The sequence below is a fragment of the Malania oleifera genome, chromosome 5 (genome assembly GCF_029873635.1).
Source record: "Malania oleifera isolate guangnan ecotype guangnan chromosome 5, ASM2987363v1, whole genome shotgun sequence".
Classification (NCBI taxonomy): domain Eukaryota; kingdom Viridiplantae; phylum Streptophyta; class Magnoliopsida; order Santalales; family Ximeniaceae; genus Malania; species Malania oleifera.
Genome location: NC_080421.1, coordinates 21,943,500 through 21,967,194, shown reverse-complemented (window position 1 = coordinate 21,967,194; position 23,695 = coordinate 21,943,500).

Here is a 23,695-nt window from a genome sequence, read left to right as displayed (position 1 = left end):
GAGAATCCTTAGATGCCGATTTGATATAAGGCAAATGTTGTCCCTGTCAGTAATAGAACGAAGACAACACAGAAATCAATTCCATGTGTCTAGGCTTTCCTCTTGCACAATAGCGAATGCAAGGGGAAATATTTTCCTATTTACATCTAGGAACGTCGCAATAAGGAGTTTGCCATTGTACTTACCGTATAAGTGTGTCCCGTCCACACATATAATGGGAGGGCAGTGACGAAAACCCTAAATAGATGCTGCGAATGACTAAAATACGGATACGAAGGTTGCGGTGTTCTTGCTACCTGGAATAGGAGTCCCTCTCCACCTTATTGACCTCCACGAGATGCCTAATAACCTCCCCGAGCAGATCTAAGAGCAGAAGCAGCTCCAATTTGAGCCTGACAATCTCTCATCATATGTCCTAGCTCCCACATCGGTAGCGAATACCTCACCCAGCACGACACTCCCCTGGGTGCCTCTTCCTACAAGTCTGACAAGCTAGGAATGACTGCATACCCTGAAACCCACAACTCCCCGACTCTTGCCTCCGATCCCTGTAGTAGCCACCTCTCTTCCACGAACCCTACTAGACCTCTGCTGGGAACCAGAAGGTGTGAATCTCTTTCTCTATTTCTGCTCTTTAGCCTTCAACCGCTCTTTGGCTTCTGCCATAACTGCTCTATCTACAAGCTCGGCAAAATATTGCAATTTCAGTATTGATACTTGCTTAAGTAATTCTCACCTCAAGCCTCTTTCAAACTGTCTTACTCTCTTCATCTCGTCCAGAATAATATACGGGGAAAAGCGAGATAATTCAATAAACCTCACCGCGTGCTAATGCACTGTCTGCTGTCCCTACTTCAGGTTCATGAACTCCTCTATCTTAGCTTCTCTAGATGAGGCTGGAAAATATCTGTCGAAAAGTACTTCCTTAACCGATCCTATGTCATCCCTATAGGCACTGTCCTCTGCTGCTCCAAAAGTTTCATTGTCGTCCACCATCTCTCAGCCTCTCCTGTCAATTTATATGTAGCAAATAGGACCCTCTGCTCCTTCGTACACTGGAGCACTATAAGCACCTTTTCAATTTCCTGCACCCAATTCTCGGCGACCGTAGGATCAGTTCCTTCTGAGAAATTCGGAGGATTCATCTTGATAAACTTCTCAATTGAACTACTGTGGCTTGCAGACGGACCTCCCTGCTCCTTGGAGTTCCTAACAATTTCATTTATGACTTGTTAAGCCACGCTGCGTAGTACTGCGTTTGAGTCGCCACTAGTTGCACCTGAGGGCCCAGCACCCTCATTACCACTAGCATGGGCGCTACCACTTTGAAAGTCCATCTTGAAAAGACAATAAACTTAGCTTAGAATCCTATTCTCACAACATACCCCACACCAATCATCTAACTAGTATATCATATCCTTAACTGTTTTCTTATCCCTATTTTTAATTCAAGGTTCAATCTTGCAACCTAGATACCCAACCCGTCAATAGTTTGCTATGGCTTTCCTGAAATCGTCACCCCAGGAAAGACACATAAACCATCACTAAAGTCTTGCATCTAGACTACAATACAAGACCTCAAATTCCTTTATCCTACACTCTGGTATTATTTCCACTGCATTTTAGAGTCTACAGAACCTAGCAACCTAGGCTCTGATACCAAACTATAACGACCCGCTTAATTCACTACATAATTAATCACGTTAAATACTCTGATACCATTAACTGAAGATATAGCGAGGTCAACCCGGACCCGTGGGTAATGGGGACACACTTGTCTTACACAACGGACGCCTAATCAGCGGAAAATGAAAAATTCATGCATAACAACAATACCAAAGCTATTCAAAATCCACAATATTTTTGTAAATATATATATACAATCCCTAAAAACACTCAAAGATAAAACTAGGATCATACATCAAAAACCACCTGATCCTAGTTCAAAACTCACCCTCCTAGCAGGGTTGCATGCACTACCCCTAATGGCGCGGAGTTCGGTCTGCTTGTTTGTCTGGGTTTCCTGAAATATTTTTAAGCTTGGGTGAGACACCTCTCAGTAAGAGAAATAAACTAAACACAGTTGTGTGACAACATGAATATGTTCGTGTTATAATAAATAAACAATACATGATACATGCATGGTAAAAATATGTAATATAATAACTAAGTACTGGATATAAAATCATAAGCATATTAAATCATACTGACTTTCTGTTATTATAAAATTGTCTGCTATAACTGATAATACTGAAATATACCTAGGATGTATAGTTAGCTGATGTCATGTATTACCCCCTATGATGGGTTGTGCAGCCCGAAGGCGGGACCTAACAATGGTTGGCCGACCACTGCCAAGTTAAATATGTTTGTAAGTACGATGGGCCCACCCCACCTTGATCCGGACTGTCAGGGGGACGTCTACAACACTACATTGAAGCCACATCGACTTTCCATCTCCCACCCCCTCTACTGGCAAGGGTAGTAGCACAAGTCTGAACTGAACTAAATAGCTATGGTACCATGCCTTGAATATTGATCTAAACTACCATCTGGGTTCTGATAACATATAGTACATATACATATACTGGTTTATCATGAAATTAGATTGATAGCATCTCTCTAAATTCTGACATATCATAGTAAACATAGCCTTGCGCTGGATAACATGCATAAATATGACCTTGCACCGACTATCAATCGCGACCTTATGCCATACACATCATAACATACTGAGTTAATTATCTATACTGTTTATCATGAAATACTGAAACCACACTTTCCCGTAATATTTATGGTTTTTCTGAAAATTATTGTAAACATGTCTTTTCTATAAATCTAACTTAACATAATAAAATATACGTGAAATAATATTCATGCCACACAAACTGAATAAAATCATGAATTCTGTTCTGAAATTACATTTCCTAACATTTTACACTAAAAACATATTCCTCTGTAAGTGCACTATTTTGCCAAATATATTTTACCAAATATACTCATACATAATGCATGCTTTCTGAAAATTAATCTGCTATTAAATAATAATAATTTTTTATGAAAAATTACTGCTTTAATTTATTCCCTTACCTGAATACTTGAAAGCCCCAAAAATAACTAATCCTGCACCTGCAGGGCTCCCAGCTCAACACCCTGAAAATAATATTTTCCCTAACAAAATTTTAGTATTTCTCCAAATACTACTTTTCTACAACTCTAGCAATACCAAATATTCATTAAAAAGTCTAAGACAACCAACTTACCCTGAATCTGGGATGGTGTCCAAGTTGGTCCTACTAATGATCTTCTCTAGCAGAATTTAAGAGAAACTTCCCAGGAGTAGCGTGGCGGTTTCGGCTCATCGAATCGACAGAAATTCGGCCCAAATTTCTAGAGAGAAGGGGAGAAAACCATACAGGAGAGAGAGAGAGAGAGAGAGAGAGAGAGAGAGAGAGAGAGAGAGAGAGAGAGAGAGAGAGAGAGCGAGTTGAGAGAGAGATTTTCTCTCATAGAAAGGGTCATTTTGGCCTTAAATAGAGTGCTTAGTCACATGTCTTCGTTGACGAGACACGTCACTTTTTCGACGAGGCCATAAAGGAATTTCTTCGACGAACACTTACCCTTTGTCAACGAATTTCAGGTCTGAAAATAGCCTTCTCGGTATCTTCTCGTCGACAAGACACGTGTCCCCGTCGACGAGCCCAAGAAGCCCATTCGTCGACGAACGCATATTTCAATTTCTTTTAATCTCCTCCTCATATTATTTAATTAATATAATTCACCGGATCTCTACATATGCTATTCTTCATGCTGCATGTTTAGTTCGTATAAAGCCAACTACTTCCAATAATCTTTCACCCATGTAATTAGTTTCTGGGCAACAACCTGATATTTCTTATTTAAAAACTTTTGGTTGTGCAATTTATGTTCCTATTGCCCCCCATCAAAGAACTAAAATGGGTCCTCAACATAAGCTTGGTATTTATGTTGGTTTTGATTCCCCTTCTATTATTAGATATGTAGAACCTTTAACAGGTGATTTGTTTAAGGCACGGTTTCAAGATTGTCATTTTGATGAAGTAGTATTCCCTACATTAGGGGGAGCAAAATCAGTGCCTAAAGTACAACATGAAATCACATGGAATGCCATGAATTTTTCTCATTTAGATTCTCGCACAAATCAAAGTGAATTTGAAGTTTAGAAGATTATACATTTGCAAGGGGATGCAAATCAATTACCACATTCTTTTGTAGATACCAATGTTATACTAAAATCTCATATACCTGCTGCAAATATTCCAACACATATTGATGTCCCTGAAGGACAACAACTAGTTAATGAACCTAAACCACAAGTTAAACATGGAAGGCATGTTGGTGCAAAAGATGAAACTCCAAGAAAGAGAACATTAACATTTGTAAATACTCTAGAAGAGGTTACAGATGTGGATAATTCATTTGACATTCACAAACCCATTTTTTATGAAAATGAAATCCCTATTATGGAACCTCTTGAAGAGAAAACTCTTGAAGAGACATCCCTTGAAAAGGGATTGGTATCTGGAAATAATAATGAAATCTCAATTCAGTACACAAGATAAATGTGGGATAGAAATAAAGTTGTTGTCAACAACACATTTGCATATGCAATAGCTACTGACATTACCAAAAGTAATGAGGATCCTGAACCTAAATCTGTTAATGAATGTTGATATAGAAGTGATTGATCAAAATGGAAAGAGACTATCATATCGGAATTAAACTCTCTATCAAAAAGAGAAGTTTTTGGACCTATAGTTCAGACAGCGGAAGATATCTAACCCATTGGATGCAAATGTGTATTTGTGAGCAAGCGAAATGAAAATAATGAAATTACTCGATAGAAAGCAAGACTTGTGGCACAAGATTTCTTATAAAAACCCAAATTTGATTATTAGGAGACATATTCTTCCGTAATGGATGGAATCACTTTTAGATTCTTAATTGGGCTAGCAGTTGCTGAATGACTGAACATGCGTCTTATGGACGTAGTAAAACCATACCTATATGGATCGTTAGATAATAAAATTTATATGAAAATCCCTAAAGGATTTAAATTGCCTGAAGCAAAGCCCAGAAATTTATATTCAATTAAACTCCAACGTTCTTTATATAGATTAAAGCAATCTGAATGCATATGGTACAATCAATTAAGTGAGTACCTTGTGAAAGAAGGTTTCATAAATGATCCAATTTGTCCATGTGTTTTATTTAAAATATCAGAATCCGAATTTGTTATAATTGTTGTATATGTTGATGATTTGAATTTAATTGGGACTGCTGAAGAGCTCACTAAAGTTGTCAACTATTTAATGACTCAATTTGGGATGAAAGATTTGGGGTAGACAAAATATTGTCTTGGCCTACAAATTGAAGATGGAAATGGCAGGATTTTTGTTCATCAATCTAAATATACCGAAAAGGTGTTAAGGCAATTATATATGGACAAAGTACATCCTTTGGGATCTCCAATGATGGTGTGATCACTTAATGTTAAGAAGGATCCATTTTGACGTCATGATGAGAGGGAGGAATTACTTGGTCCTGAAGTACCATATTTAAGTGCTATCAACTCTCTAATGTATCTAGCCAATTGTACAAGATCCGACATTGCATTTTCTGTAATCTACTAGGAAGATACATCTCTGCTCCTACTCGGTGACATTCGAATGGAATTAAGTACATTCTGCGTTATTTGAGAGGTACATCTGATTTGGGTCTATTCTACTCATTTGATTCCAAATCTCAATTAGTAGGATATGTAGATGCTGGATATCTATTTGATCCTCACAATGCGAAATCTTAAACTAGATATGTATTTCTTTATAGAAAAACTGTTATAGCTTGGAAGTCAGTAAAGCAGACGATTACAACAACATCCTCCAATCATTTTAAAATACTAGCTATCCATGAAGCTAGTAAAGAATACGTGAGGCTCATATCAATGATTTCTCATATCCAAGTAAATTGTTGCCTTCAACCAATCAATGATATTCCAATAGTTTTATATGAAGACAATGATGCATGTATGGCTCAACTGAGAAGAGGATACATAAAGGGTGACAGAATGAAGCATATCTCTCCAAAATTCTTCTATACACATAAACCCCAAAAGAATGGTGATATAGATGTTCAGCTATTCAAATCAAGTTATAATCTAGCAAATTTGTTCACCAAAGGTTTGCCTACTAAAACATTCAAGAAATTGGTTCATCTTATTGGAATGAGGCATCTTAAAGATCTTAGCAGAAGGAGTTAATATATGGGTGACATCCAAGGGGGAATGTTATGAAATATAGGTGGATATCCCCCATGTCAACTATGAACCTGCCCCATATGTCTGCACTAATTATATTCCCCTGTGAACCTACCCCATATGTTTGTACTAATAAAGTTAGCATTAGCTCGCTTGTGATGTAGAGACCCGAAGAATTATGGTATTTAAATAATAAAAGAATGAGAAAAAAGGAATTATAAAGGGAGTCACAGCAGGTCCTCGTTGACGAACGCGAAGCATTTGTCGATGAAGTGACTTATTGGGATCGTCGACAAGGACATGTGTCTCGTCGATGAAGAGTTACCGAGAGGGCTATTTCAAGGCCTGAAGTTCGTCGACGAAGGTTATGAGTTCATCGATGAACTCCCTTCTTGATCTCGTCAACGAAGTGACGTGCCTCATCGACGAAGGCAGATGTATAAGTATGCTAAAATCGGATTTTCAGCACAAAAAACTTCATGCAACCCTCTCTCTCTCTCTCTCTTTCTCTCTCTCTAACTTCATCCTCTCCACCTTCTCTCTAGCTTTCTAGCCTAGTTATTCACCGGTTCGATGATCTGAAGGCGCCATGTTACTCTTGGGAATATTCTCTTCAAATCTACTCGAGTAATCCGTTGGTTAGGCCAACTTGGGAACCATCCCAAAACTAAGGTGAGTGGATTATTTAAGCATTTTCAGTATTACCCAGTTAAGTCAAAGTCGGATTTTGCATTATATGCGAAAATACTGGGGTTTTGTGAAGTAAAATTAAGATATTATATTTTTAGGAATAGAGTGTTTTGGGACCTTGTGGACAAGGGTTGAGGACCCCAGTGGGTGGTATTTCAGGAACCCGGGTAAAATGATATATGGATTATAATTTAGGATTTGTGCATGTGTGGATTTGGGGAGTATGTGTATGATAATTATTTAGGTTAATTCAGTTGTTTGATTTGAAAAATATATGTGTGTTATCTCGGGATGTTGAAATTATGAATCCTGCACACATGAGATTGCAAATAATAGTTAGTACTCAGATAGTCAGGTAAGGAAAATATGCTATGCTAGGAATTTTAGTATGATAGTCAGTAGAAATTATATGTTTTATCAAATTATTACTATTCAGATTATAATGTATTTGTATAGCAGAACATACAGATTTTAAAACAAGTGAATTTATTTATTTAATTGTGTGGCATGAGTTTATAGCAAACTAGTACAATATTTATACAGTTTACAAATACAATGTTTTACAGTGTATTAGGCAGAAAATATCATGGAATAAATATATGTTTTATAAAATGATGATTTTCAGTATACATACAAATAGAAATTTTACAGAATATTCAGAATACCATGATTTATCTATTTTCTATGATACCATGATTTACAGCATATGTATAGAAACATATATTTTCAGCATATTTAGAATACCATGATTTTAGTTAGATAATCAGATATATAGACATTAAATGTTCAGCCAGTTATTCATATTAGCATATCAGTTTTACAATGTTTTAGTTATTATAAAATCATGGTAAAGTAGTAATATAGATATATTAGTTACATATGTATATAGTATCAGACCCTGATGGCCCAGATTTAGTCAGCAGAGTACGGTACCGTAACTATATTCAGTTCAGAGTGCAACCACATTACTCAGATAGTATGTAGTATTCAGCAGTCGATCGTGCCTACGTTGTGGACATGCTCTCCTTCAGATAAGGGTTGAGGAGGCCGATCTGACTTTCAGAGTTCAGTTGACTTACCCTGGTCAGCCAGCTAGGATAGGTCTCGCCTTCGGGCCACACAACCTTGTCATGAGGGGTTAAATCATGACTTTCAGTTATCCATCTAGGGAAATTTTCTCAGTTATTATATATATATATATATATATATATTCAAGTTTATAAAAACCATAGTTATACCTATGAATATTAGAAGTATTATGTTTAGAAAATTCAGAAAACAATTTATGTTAACCAGCATAGGTATAAGCTATAATGAAATGTTGTATGTGTTTCACATATTCAATTATTTATGGTATTTCCAAATCAGTTTTATGATATGTAAACTCATCTGCCCTACTAGTAAAAGCATATTTCGTCTTACTGAACGTTCTCTCATCCCAGTGATTTAATATTTTTCAGGTGATCCAGTTAGACGAGCAAATCAGGCTCACAGATAGAGAGGGGACTTCTATACTACCCTATCTGTAGGGTGAGTATTTTTGGGAAGTCAGTTTGAGTAGTACCTAGGTTCAGTCGAGGGTATATTTTTTTTGGAATGGTTGTGTATATATATTTTGGGATATATTTTGACACTCTGATATTGTATATATTGGCATGGTTGTATGTATTCTGCTTTCCACTATTTAGGTGATTTATTGCGTCTCAGATTCCACAGGTCCAATCTGATCCGCGATGTAGGTTGTTTTATATTAAAAGGTATCAGAGCAGTAGAAATTTTACATTTAATTTATATATATATATAGGGCAAGAAAAATCAGGTCGTCACATGTGAAGGCTATAAATACCTCCTCCACCCACATAGCCAGTGTAAGGAAGACAAGTGGAGTAGATAAAGAGAAGAGAGATATCTTGTACAACGCCAGTTCCGATATTTAGTACAAGGCCGGTTCAAAATCATCATGTAATTCTATCTGTGATAGTGAATTTTTTTATCCCATCAACCCGTGGAGCAGGCATAGCCGAACCACGTAATTTTTTGTCTCATTTTATTTAATTTTCTATTTATTTTCTTACATCTTGTATAACATGTGTAAAATATTGCATGTATTAATGTTATATTATTGCTAGCGAAATGATGTCATTTTAAAGTATATTTTAGGGATAAAATGGCATCATTTTAATTTTTTAAAATGAGCTTAGGTATAAAAAAGAATGACACAAAAAATTAATTTAGTCAAATAATAAAGCAAACTAGAAAATTGATAATTGAAGGATTGTTCAATGTAATCTAATGTTTTTTGTGTTTTATTATTGTATAGTGAAAATTAGATTATAATAACATGCTTATTTACGTTGTTAATTTTATGTTTCAATTGCAAATTCGCTTCAATTTGCAAGCATGAAAATTAAATTTTATGATTTTCAAATTTTCTTATGAGGAAATTCAGAAACAAACCTAGACAAACCACTATCCAAGATTTCTGGAATGAAATAAATAATATCAAACAGGAAATAAAGAAACTCAAAGAAATAACCTCTAAACTTCAAAAATGATAAAATAAGAAAGAATTTTCCTTTATCGATCCTGAAGATGAAGAAAAAGTATTTGTATCATGGACAAAATAGTAATCCAAAAGTGGTTCTACGAAGTCCAAATTAGGATTGGATCTAACTTCTCCGTCAAATTTATTGCCTTAATAGACTTAGGAGCATATTTAAATTGTATAAGAGAAATATTAATCTTTACCAAATACTTTAGAAAGACCACTGAAGTATCATATGGAGCAAATAACAAAAACTGCAAATAAATTACAAAATACTAGTAGCAAGGATTTAAATGAAACAGTATATTTTAAGACAAGTTTTATTTTGGTTAAGAAAATATCACATCCTATTGTATTAAGATTACCATTATTATATATCCTTACATCTTTCCAAATAGCACGAGAAGGAATTTGACAAAATTCCAAAATAAAAACATTTTATTCATATTTTCCCACTCCTTAATACATAAACTGATTAATATTCTCAAAAACCATTCTATTATTAAAGATAAAGAAAGCCAAATAAATTTCTTAAAGGATGATGTAGCCTATGAAAGAATTAAACAAAAACTTACAGTAAAAAATTTTCAAAATAAATTTGAAACTATTAACTCAAATGAGTAAAGAAATATGTTCTAACCTCCCTAATGCATTTTGGGAGATAAAGAAACACATAATTAATCTACCCTATGAAGAATATTTCTCAGAGAAAAAAATCCCAACTAAAGTCAAACCAATACAAATGTTAAAAGAATTTTTAGATTACTGTAAAAATGGAATCCAAGATCTTCTTAAAAAAAAACTTATCAGAAAATCAAATTCTCCATGGAACTGCTCTGCATCCTATGTATAGGAAACTTGAACTAGAAAGAGGAACTCCTAGATTAGTGATCAACTACAAACCCCTAAATGGAGCCTTAAGATTGATTAGATATCTAAAACCAAACAAATCAAACTTATTAAAATGGTTTTGTAATGCAAAAGTCTTCTCTAAAATTGACATGAAATCAGGCTTTGTTCAAACCATTTTGATACAATATTTGATACAACGTTGATTGCTAGTCTGCTTCTAGACTTGATAGGCTTACAATTATGGTCAAGATATGGGGAATTAGAAGGATACAAGAGAGAATAAGAAAGAAGTATTGAAATCCTTTGAAGTCGATCTGCCTTGTTGATTTGTTCTTCTTAATTTATGGTTGGGATGACCTCCTCTGGAACAATGTCTATCATTCTTTTAGTGTCAACTTTATCTTTTTGTCAAACATCTTTTGCTATATCTTGTCAGGACATTATTACTTTATTTCTTTGTCAAGCATCTTTTACTTTATGTCTTGTTAAGGCATCATTAGCTGACACCTCTTTCATTTTTTTTGGAATACGCACCGGGTATCCACGCGTCCGTTTTACAGTCCACGTGACTAATCCTGCGCCCCTTGAAGTTGACCCCACAACTCCAAAGAGGGTAAATTCAAGAGTCCAGGAGCAGAAATGAGCCCGGGAGGGTTTGAACACCTGACCTCGTGAAAGGCACTCCCGCAACCCGCACTACCACTTGAACCACACCCTGGGGGTTACACCTATTTCATTTACCTCTATTGTTTTGTGTCAATGGTATTATTCTTATAAAAGATTAATTCCAAAACAGTTATCTTCATTGTGCTGTAGGTAATTCATTTGGGAGGCATTGTCTTCACTAGAAAAATCAGACATAGTTTCATTCAGAATTTGAATAATTTGTTTTTTGGTTTTGGTAGCAACAAGTCTGTTTGCATTTGTGCCTTTGTCATAAAAAATTTTGTATGGTCGTGGAACTTATTTAGTTGTGGATTTTGTTCAAACCATTTTGATACAATCAACTTTGTTAGATTACTTAGGTTCATACCGCTCCACCATTTGATCTTATCTGTCTCCCAAAATATGAAAACTTATGTTGTCTAATGATCTTGTCTTGGATAACATCCTCCATCATAATGATCCAAGTCAAAACAAAGATTTTGAAAAATATGAATAATGTCGGATACTCTAACCAGTAGTCCAGAACATTAACATTGTCATTCTAGAACTGGTAACTTTCTTGAAGCTAGAGGGGAAAAAACTCTATGGATGGTCCAAATTTATCTCACCATTCATGGAAACAATAGGAGACTTCAATTTTCATATTTCTTTTTGTCAAAATTTTCAATTTAATGAAAGCTAATTTTTTCGGATCATGTTTTTCAAGGACCTTAGAGATCTCAGCTGACTCTTTATCAACCAAGATGAACTAATAGAAATTTTGTCCTTTTTTTGTCAGTATTGGGAATTCAGTTAAACTCTTTGTCAATGAGTTTGTGTGTAATCCTTCTAGGGTTGTTAACAAATTCTAAAGTAAGGTATTTGGGTTCAAGAGCAAAAATCCTATCAAAATATGGTTTTACCAAATTAGGAGAATGATCACAGTTGGTTATTTGGGTAAAAGGGTGAGAAGAAAATTTTGTGTTTGTGGTTGATGGTTCTAATGTTTTGTCTTTATAGGTATATATTTTGGATTGTAGGGGTGGAAAAGATTGTCTTGATTGTTCTAAAATTGAGTATTTGTTTGTTAGAGGAATAGTCTAAGACGACTTTGGAGGAGATGCGGTAGTGGAGAGAAGGGAGAAGGTGGGTATTCAAGGTAGTCCTTTGGCCTATATTGATTGTGATTGGGGTGCTTTAAGAGAATAGTTTGCCATGATATTTTTGTGTGTAGCAGGGGAATAGTTTGTCATTGCATATTTTTCTTTAGAGTTGGCCTTTTGCTTTGGTTTCTCTGTCATTTCCTTCCCTGCAAAAATTCACAAGTTACAAAAATTAGGTTAAGAGTTTGTGTCACCTTTTATGTCCTCAATATAAAATTTAAAGATAGATAACAAGACTGGCCATTTAGAAAATATTTGTTTTGATGCCAATTCTTTACATCTTTTGTTAGGACATATTTCGTTGATTTATAGTGTACTCTTAAAAGAAAATTTTTATTTAGTAGGCCATCTTGGAATTTTGTAGTATCCTATTTCAGAGTCATCTGTTTGAATAATCTTAAAGGTTTGTGGATTACAAATTTGTCATAAAAGAAAGATTTTTGACATTTCATTTTATTTCTTTGACTATATTTATGTGGACTAAGGACCATTGTGGAGGGTTCTTTAATCTGTCATAGAGTAGCCTACATATTTTTTGTAAGTCTTTGTAGAAGTTTGGGACATGTTTAAACTTTAAACAACCTAGCAATCTCTGAAGTTGTTTTTTTCTTTGATTTCATCTGAAAATTTGTTAGCGAATTCAATACTTTTGTTAATAGAAATTATTTTCCCATTTTTATAACATGGCCAAAGAATATAATCTGAGTTTGGAATAGAACAATTTTTCTCTCAAATACTACTAGTCCATTTGCCTTGATTATTTTCATGAAAGAATTTAAATGTTTAAAATGTTTTGTCTAGACAGTCTAAAAAAATAAAACATCATCAATAGAAATGATTATAAAATTTGCATATGGTTAAAAAAATATAATTAATAACATTGTGAAATTCACTTGGTACATTTTTTAGTCTGAAGAGCATGACGTTCCACTTATATTGTCCAAATGGGATTGTAAAAGTAGTCTTCTATTTGTCTTCCTTGGCAATCTAGATTTGCTAGAAACCCGATTTCATGTCAAATTTAAAGAAAATGTTAGCATTACAACCCTGTTTTAATAAGTTTGATTGTTTGGTTTTGGATATCTAATCCATCTTAAGGCTTTGTTTAGTGGTTTGTTGTCGATCACTAATTCAGGAGCTCCTTTTTCTACCTCTTAAATTATGTATGTTAGCCCTAGTGGCTAAGGGCTTTCATTCCAACTTGTTTTAATGACAACAACCCATTAGGAGTTCCTTAAGTTTACTAACATCTCTCCTCAGGCTCAGTTCAGATACACAGGAAAACTCCAAGACAAGCGTAAGGGTCAAATATATATAACAGGTAGCAAAGACCAACATACGACACATCTGAAACTCAACCACTCAAGCAAGGCATTCATGACTTCTACATATTTGTGTTGGGGTGTGCATTTGAGATGTATGTTGTAATTCTTGTGCATATGGTGTGCTTCAAGAGTATCTTGCAAGAGACAAGGAAATCATACATGCATATAGTTCATAATAGGTTTTGAAAATGATTTCAAACTCACACATACATGTTGAGTCAACTAAAAACGCATAAGATGTCAAAATGACTTTCCAAAATGTTTTATCAAATCAAGACATCTTAAAATTGGTAAAAATTTATTCTAGACAAGATAGAATCTTTACTTGGACGAAATCTAGATTCTGAAAACATTTAATCAAATTCAAGTAAAGGGTTCGTCGACGAATACAAGGTATTCGTCGATGAACTAAATAGGAATTTCGTTGACGCACATAGGGGACTCGTCGACAAAAATATACCGAGAGCACCTAAAAGTTCATAACAGTCTTGAAGAAAGAACACAGGAGTTTCAGCGATGAATACAATGAGTGGTTCGTCAACGTACATAGGGGACTCGTCAATGTACACAGGGGACTCGTCGATGAAAATAAACCGAGACCCATCTAAATTCATAACACAAGTTTCATCAATGAACACAGGGTCTTGTCAACAAAGTTATTGTATAACTCATCGACGAAAGCGTGACCTCGTCGACGAATGTTAGGCTGTAGTCAACATTTAATGCATGATAACGGCTAGTTTTCAAGTTGTCTTATGTCCATTAATGCCCAACGACTCTCCAGTGCATTGCTCGTCTCTTTGGCCTTTAAAATGAGTCCTTTGCATTTATTTCAAGTTAGTTAAGCACTTTGGTTGTTGAGAACATTCACTTGAGCATTCATTCTAGGGTTTCATTTTTTCTATCAAGCTCTCTTGCTCCTTACTCTTATTTACACATCACTTGCAAAGAGAGAGTAGTGTGAGGTGTTGGTATATCTGCTCAAGAAGGGGCACTTTGTTATTGTATCTCATTGTTTCAGGTTCATTGTGTTGAAGGGTTCTTTGTGAGCCTTTGTAAGGTGACTTTTAGTGAGCACCTTGTTGTAGCTCTTTGTGAGCAGTTGGATTGTAAAGGCTTCTCCGCCAGTGAAGGAGGGTTGCTTAGTGAATTTGGGAATCCTTGAGTTGGTCTCAAGGCGTGGACGTAGGCTTGGTGCTGAACCACGTTAACATCATCGTGTTAAGCCTTTCTCGTCCTTCCTCTTTCATATTGCATGCTTATGTTTATTTGCTTTGAATGTAAATTGTGATATAATACTATTGCATCTTGCCAAGATAATTTTGTGATTGTTGAAAATTTTCATATCCATGAAAAGTGCGAAGAACGTCTATTCACCCCCATCTAGACGCGCAGTTGGGCCGAAAATTGGTATCAGAGCGAGTCGCTTGACCTCCGGAGTAACGTCTAGAGCATAAAGATCAAATGGTGGACATGTTTACGCAAGGACAATCTATGGATCGTCCACCAAAGTTCAATGGGAGCAACTACTCAGCATGGAAAGACCGAATGACAATCTTCATCCAATCATACGACTTGGAAATATGGAATGTGATCACTGAAGGGGATTACGTATTCAAAGATAAAGAAGGTGAGATCATTCCAAACAAGAAGTTGTCGAACGCTGACTCAATGTTGGTTCAACTAAACTACAAAACAAAAAAAATTCCCTATTGTGCTACAAGTGATGAAGAGTACAACCGTATTTGCAGATGCAACACCGCAAAGGAAAAGTGGGAGAAGCTCTAGGTAACGTATGAAGGTACGTCTCAAGTTAAAAAGTCCAAAATCTATATGTTGGTAAAAGAATATGAAAATGTTGACCTTATAGGTCACGCCTGGTTTTGATAATGACAAATACTCCTGTATTTAATAAATATTTAGCTCATGTGCAGGTTCATATTAGCATATCATCAATGGCACGAGAAAGCTCAAAGCTTGAAGAATAGTTCGTATTTTCAGTTGTAACATATTTAGTGGTCTATTTGGTCTATAATAGTAACTAGGACATTTGGTTTGTAATAAACACACACAACACATGCATGGTTTATCTTGTAAGCTCAAATCAAATCATGATGCAAAATGACCTTAGCATGACCTTAGGGCGTATCCTTCGGTCGACCAACACCGGACTTTTTCGATGTCCTCAAATTGGACCCCAAGTGACCCTAGGACACACACATTTACACATTTGTTTGTTAGGCACTTGAATAGGGTTTTTACTTCAAGATTGGACCGAAATGCACACATGGTGCACTTTCGGTCGACCAGCACATTCAGTTCATTTTGGCCTGCTCGACCGAAACCAGGCCTAGGTCAACAGTTGACCAAGGCCCTGGTCTACTGAACCAGAATAGTTCAAAAAGCTCTGGTCGATCGAAACCCTTTTTGGTCAACATTTTGACCACCTGGTCGATCGAGCCAAGTAATTCAAAAGGCCCTGGTCGACCGAAACCTCCCTGGGTCAAAAATTTAACCATCTAGTCGACCAACCCTTTTTGTACTCCAACTACCTGGTCTACTGGAGGGTCCTTAGGAGAATTCCCAGCTGTCTGGTCGACCGAACCAGGCAGTTCAAAATGGCCTGGTCGACCGAACCTCGAAAAATTAAGAAATCGCCCTCTCCTGGTCGACCGAGCCCTTAGTTCAATATTCCCCTAGTCGAATGAACCATATGAGACTTGGTCAACCGAAACTGATCTGGTCGACCGGACCTCTCGGGTTGCCATAATTTTTACCACGGATAAATAATTTTTAAACAGGCTTAAAATGGTTTAAGTGTCATTAAACTTTTCCAACAATCTCTAATAGGTTCCCAACGGTCAAATATTTTGGTATGTCTATATATACTGTTTCATTTTGGAGAATTAAGGTGTGATTAGCAAAAATCAAAAATCATATTTCTCTCTCAAGCTAAATACTCCCTACTGTTTATACTACTTCCAAATCCACTCAAACTTACCTACTTTATCTCAGTATCATTTGTAAGTGTATTTGAGTGTTATTGGTTAGAGATTTGCTCTCTTATTTGGTGAGTGTGTGAATTGATTTTTCTAACGAGAGCATAACCTAAGTATTCTTAGGAGGCTTTACTAATAAGCCTATCCTAAGAAGACTTGTTAAACTTCCGAGTGTTGCATTCTCATTGCAATAACTTAAGAAGGTTGTATTTGTTTTGGCTTGCAAAAATATATTTAAAAGTACTCAAATATCTTGTGGTATTCATATTGATATATTTGTGAAAAGATATTTGTGTGTGTTATATTAATCTTTGTGGCAATATTCATTCAAGTCTATATCATTTGCTGAAATACAAAGACTAAATATATCTTGCAATCCAAGCATATACATATTCATATGATTGAGATATTCTATTGATTGATATTCTTGAGACTTGTTTGATATTCTGTGTGAACACGTTTGATTGAATATTTTGAAATACACAGATTATTATTGATACTCTCGCGTACTCACTACACTGATAGAAAACATCTTTGAGAGTTAAACTACTTAGACCACACTGAGCTTACATTATTAAATCATCTGTGGTGTATGTGATATTGTGCGCATTTGTGGTACAAATTTGTTTTATGTGAAAGCACCCATACATTGTACCTTTTGTTTGTATATCTGAGAGATTCCAGGAGTGGCCTGAGGAGGCGGTAATCCAGCCTGGTAAGGATTGGTAAAGGTTGAGATCAACCCTGTGCTAATTGACATAGTTAAGGTTGAGGTCAGCCCTGTGATAATTTGACTTGGTTTGTATCGGTGCCGCTCCACCCGTTTAAGTGAGCAAGTTATTGTGATAATCCTTGTGCTGGTTAGCCAAGGCGGGGACATAGGCAGTTGGCCGAACCTCGATAACATATCTGCGTGTCATCCTCTCTTTACTGCTTTATGGTGCTTGTGTGATTATTTAAACTGCTTTATTTAATTTATGGTATATTTACATTATTTGCACTAGATTGACCATAGGCTTGTAAACTTACTGCTGTTAGGAGGAATACCTAAGAGATAAATTTTAAAAATACCAATTCACCCCCCTCTTAGGATCACGGTAAAGCTAACGGAAATGTTTAAAATGGAAGAAGGTGAGTCAATTACTTCCATGTTTACACGTTTTACATATATAACAAATGGATTAAAAGCACTTAGGGAATATTATACAAAGACAATGTGCAAAAAGTGCTTCGTTCGTTGCCGGAGTCGTGGCATGCAAAGTCCACGGCTATTAAAGAAGTAAAGGACCTATCTAAGGTCACTCTTGATGAGCTCATTGGGTCTCTCATAACCAATGAGATCAAAAATAAGAATGCTACAGTTGAAGTTGAAAAGCCAAAAAAGTCAACGGATATGGCCCTGAGGACAACAAGCAAGAAGGAAATCATAAAAGAAGAAGAGAGCGACAATGATGAAGAAATAGCTCTTATTACTAGGAGAATCAGAAGATTTTTATTGAACAAAAAGGCCGGCAAGCAAAAGGATAAAGGAGAATCAAGCGTAAGGTGTTTCAATGCAAGAAGCCTGGACATCATATAGTCGAATGTCCCCAATTCAAAAAGGGCAACAATAAAAAAGGGGATAAAAAGAAATATAAGGCCATGAATACAACCGAATGGGACAAACTCGATGGACTTTCTACAGATGAAGAAAATGAAGAAGAAGTCGCCAACTTTTGCTTCATGGTGGATGAGCAACATGAGGTAATTTCTGACAACGGATACATCCCCTCATGTGATGAATTAAAAGATACTTGTAGAAAACTCTATAATGAATTAATTGCCTCTAAAAGAAGAAATAAATATCTTGAAGAAACTCACTCAAAATGCAAGAGAAAAGCAGTATGCCTTTGCTCTATGTTAAAGAAAGAAAATGCATCTGAAATTAGGAATAGCTTCCCAAGAGGTGGGGTGAATTTGCTTTTAAAACTTTTGTTTTAGTTCTTTTAAAAAATCCTTAACTTCTTTTAATATTTAACCAAATTTTTTAACTTGTTTATCTATTTTGTCAATCAAACAAGAACTTGGTTTCTTTTAAATAATCAACAACACAACACTATTGCTTAGCCAAACAAGTAATCAATCATCCAAATAGCCAAGCAATCAATCATAATTTAAAAGTAAACAACCAAACCAAAATTAACACATACACCACTTTGGCAATGTAAGCACTTAAAATAGTTTGTTTATATAAGCCCTGTATATATGAAATTTGTACTTGCTGATATAAAACCCTGTATTGATGGTTTTGCTTCTTCTATATGATGTGCAATATAACACCCAATCAACACAATATCTACACTCTTTTTAATATTTAGAACTCAACTAAACTCTCAGTTAATTTATCCTTTGGCTGTTAACCAAGTAACGTACTCCCATATGGTTTCCGCAAGATATGGTATAACCAACGTACTCCCTTTCAATTTTCGCAACCCAAATCAAAAATCAAACTTAAAGTTTACTTGATTTCCAAATCTTCGTAGTTTATATGATTTTCAAATTTAAACCATCTATGCAATTGAAATATGTACTGAAAATAAAGAATAGGGAAAGAGAGAGTGAGACGGAGATTTTTATGAGGTTTGGCTTCAACACAGCCTACGTCCTCGCCTTTGGCAAAACCACCAAAGGATTTATTAAACCTGTTCCGTTGATTGGTGGAACAAACCTTTACAACACTCCTTGGTTAAGGTTAGAACCCGCCTTCTCCAAACGATATTCTCTTGTTCGGTCACTCCTTACATAGGCTAGAGTCCACCTCTCCAAACAATATACCCTCGTTGGCTAACGATCCAATAGCCTGGAATCGTCCAAAATCTACAAGAGAAATAACAAGAAGCCTGTGTACAAGAGATGCTCACACAAAGAGTAGGTTAGTACAAATTTAAACTATGTACTTCAAAAGATAAATATCAAGAAAGAAATACACTTTTGAAGCTTAACAAGGATTTCACCAAATTCCTTTTCTCCAGATGAGAAATCGATAATCTAACTTCAGGAATTGATGAACTAGAATCTCAGAATCACAGCACTTTTAGTTTGCAAGAGATGATCAAGATGAGGCTTTGAGAGCAAAAGAGCTTATGAGAGATTTTCAATGCTTGGTGTATTTTGATTTACAAAAACCATGTATTTATAGGCTTTCAAACAAGTTTCTTTGTTGCAAAAGTTTCTTTAGAGAGTTTCCCAAGTTGTTAGAAAATTTGGAGCTCAAACAGCTATAATTTAAAATATTAGATTTTAAAAAATTTGCCCATTGAACAGTGTCCAAATGACTGAAGAGTCAAGTTCAGTCATCTGAAGTTCTTGAAACCCTTTAATAAATGAACTGGACACAGGGTCAGATGACTGAAGAGTGGGTTCAGATGTCTGAAGTGTCGAGTTCAGACGTCTGAACAGCTACTGCCTATTTCAATTTTGTCCTAGAAAATCTTCAGACGTCTGAGCTTATTCTTCAGACATCTAAAGTAATTCTTCAGACATTTGAATAGTAAGTTCAGTCATCTGAACAAACAAAAAGCTGTTTTTTTTTTTTTAATTCCATTAAAAATTATTTGCTCTCTTATTCTAATTTTTACAAAACTTGTTTCAATAATCCTAAATAGGTCTTTAGGTCCTCATAATCTCTTGGAAAAGCTTCAAAACATATTTCAAACGTATTTAACTTTGAAATACTTACAATATGTTTCCTAAGACTTTATATGCCATGCTGAGATCATTCCCATTCTTTGCTTTTGAAGTTCTTTGGATATTTGCTTGAGCTAGCTTTATCTGAAAATGCCTTAGTTTCTCTTTGGATCATTTGTTAGTTTATCTTCCTTGATGACCCACACTTGATCCATACTTGATCTTCACTTGATCCATACTTGATCTTCACTTGATCCATACTTGATCCATATTTCCTGAAACACAAAAACTCAACCTTTCCAAGTTAAATTGTCCTTTGTTTGTTATCACCAAAACTGTTTGAAAGACCTTATTAGGCCAACAATCTCTCCCTTTTTTATGATGACAAAAAAGGAGTAAAGATAAAAGTTTTATGTGAAATGAAGTACTCCCCCTTACTATAAGCATTAATAAGCAAGCCATCTAAATAAGTTCATCTTATGCTCATTCATCGTCTATCAAATATTCTTTATTTATCCAATTGATGAGTTGCATAGTAAGTTGTTATTGCTAATATCATATATCCATGTCAGCTAAAACCATTCAGTCAATTATTTGAAGCCATTATGTCATTTATCTTTACTAAGACCACTCTACTCTCTCCGCCTTTGTCATTAGTCAAAAAGAATAATTGGATTATGAAAATTTATCAAAAAAAAATTCTCATAACATCTATAGATCAACTCAAAATATCAATACATAGAAGTTTCATGTGTTCCCTTACAAAAAGTTTCATAGTGCTATGATTACAAAACATCTGAGGTACATTTGGAATCAACATAAGTCCTAATACTTCATTACATGCAAAAAGTGTTATGACAACCTAAGTTAGGAAATTCTATCTTATCCTTCTTCTTCAGAATTGGTTTAATCTTAATAAAATCAATATTAATTTCATCAATCATGCTCATCACTTTCTTTTGGTTTTACAAGCTTTTTCAATCAATATTGAATACTTCTTTTAAATAGATATAATGTTCATGCTCAATTATGCTCAATTTTTGTTTCACAACTTCTCCCCCTTTTGACATCAATCAAAAAGAAAAGAAATGATTTAAATTCAAATACAAATCATTTTAAGCATATCAATAACCATGTATTCCAAACATATGTACACACTCAAGTTGTTGTTTTTCAATATAGCTTGGGTAGTGTGTAACTTACAACATTTATTCAAGATACCAACTAAAATTAATTTGATGTTTTTTTTTTTTTTTTTTTACCAATTTAAAATTTAAAATTTAAAATTTAATTCATGATATCAATTGATTAATGATTCATGACACTCTCCCTAAATTCAATACATTCAGTTTTGTTATTAATTTTGCTTTTATTCAATACATGTAAAATATTAAATCATATCATATATCAAATATCAATATCATGCTAAGATCATCAATGTCACAGCATGCTTATAGACATAATCATGCTCATAAATAATTTGACTTTGTGATACCAAGTGAGCTTTTAGATTTGATATCTATTGAAATTTTTAACATGTGATACCAAAAATACTTTATAGGTACCAAAGCTTAATATCACATAATGTATAGTTCATGGATACCAATATAACTACTATATCTTTCATAGCTCACAGATAAAGAGCAGTATGTTTATCCATGTGATTCATTTAAAATCATGCATGTCTAAGAATTATCCTTATATAAAAAATTTATGCTTAAGCTCAATAATCTCATTCTTAATTTTCAACATAGTGAGCCATACTTTTCAATATAAATCAAGTCAAGTTAATTAATACACATGTAGCATATAGCATATCAATACATCACATGTAGGCAAGTAAGTATGTAGCATGTAACATCAAGGCGCTTATATAATAAGCTTAGATTTGATATTTTCTTTATATTTTCTTAAGTTAAGCCTAGAAAAAAGTCATCCTATGATTTTGGCCAACAATGCCATTTTCCATTTTATATATGTGTGAAGTCATTATTTCATTTTTGGTACCCATATTTTCTTGGGTCCGGAGGATTTTTCAAAGGAGGTTTCTTTTATTTTTCATACTTGTTTGGTTTTAACACCTTTCCTCTTAAAGGGACATTCAAACTTTATATGCCCCTTTTTCTTGCATTTATAGCATATGGTGTTTGTGTAGGCATTAGAAGATGTACAAGTATAGTCTTTGGATTCTTTCGAGAAATATCCCATGTAAGAATTCTTTTTCTTTTTATTTTCAATTCCATTGAAACCAATGCCTTCTTTATTTAGAGACATTCTTTGTAAGCCAATCATCTTATCAAGGTTTTCCTTTCTGAAGTTGTAAATAATTTTATCCTTATCTTTAATTTGATTCTTGAGATCATTTAACTCTATGTCTTTCTTGTTATCAAACTTCTTTAATGATTTCTCTAATTCTAGAGATAATTTTCTGATTCTATCATTTGTTCATTCTTGTTTTCTAGTTTCTCAATTTTCAAGTTGTTTTCTTTTTCAGCAAGATTTAGGAATTCTAACTCTTTTATTAAACTTTCATTCTTATTCTTCATTGAGGTGTTTTGTTTATTTGCTTTCATCAGCATCTTATGTACTTTGAATAGATCATTTTGAAGTTCATCATAAGATGGTAAAGTACAAAATAAAAAAGGTATGCCCATTGTTCATATTAGGAGTGATAGAGGAAGAGAATTTGGAAACCAAGAATTAAAACATTTTTGTAATGAAAATGGTTATTCACACAATTTCTATGCACCTAAAACTCCACAACAAAATGGAGTAGTTGAAAGAAAGAACCGAACGCTCCAAAAAATGGCTAAGACAATGCTTAACGAACATAAACTTCCAAAATATTTTTGGGCCAAAGCCGTTAGTACAGTATGCTACGTTAGTAAACGTGTCCTTATTAGATCCAAAATAAGTAAAACTCCATATGAGATTTGGAAGGGTAGAAAACCTAATATTTCACACTTCAAGGTTTTTGGATGCAAATGCTTCATTCTAAATGATAGAGATCACTTAGCCAAATTTGATTCAAAATCCGATGAAGGGATCTTTCTAGGATATGTAATGAACAGTAAAGCTTACAAAGTATTTAATAAAAGAACTCAAGTTGTTCAAGAATCAATGCATGTTGTTTTTTTATGAAACTAACCCTAATGCACCCAAAGAAATAGTTGACGAGGATGATCAAGTAACTTCTATGAGAATTGAAAGGGAACTTGAGCAAGTTAAAATAGATGGTAAACAAAATGAAAATTCCCAAGAAATCAAAAATGATCATCAAGAGTTATCACCTAAGGAAAATTTTATAAGACCTGAAGAAGAAAATTAGGAACTCCCTAGAGCATGGAAATTTGTTAGAAACCACCCAACTAGCCTCATCATTGGTAATCCATCCCAAGGAGTTAGTACTAGGTCACACTTGAGAAGTGGATGTAATCGCATAGCATTTATATCTCAAATAGAGCCTAAGAACTTTGAGGAGGCCGAAAATGACGAAAATTGGATCAGTGTCATAC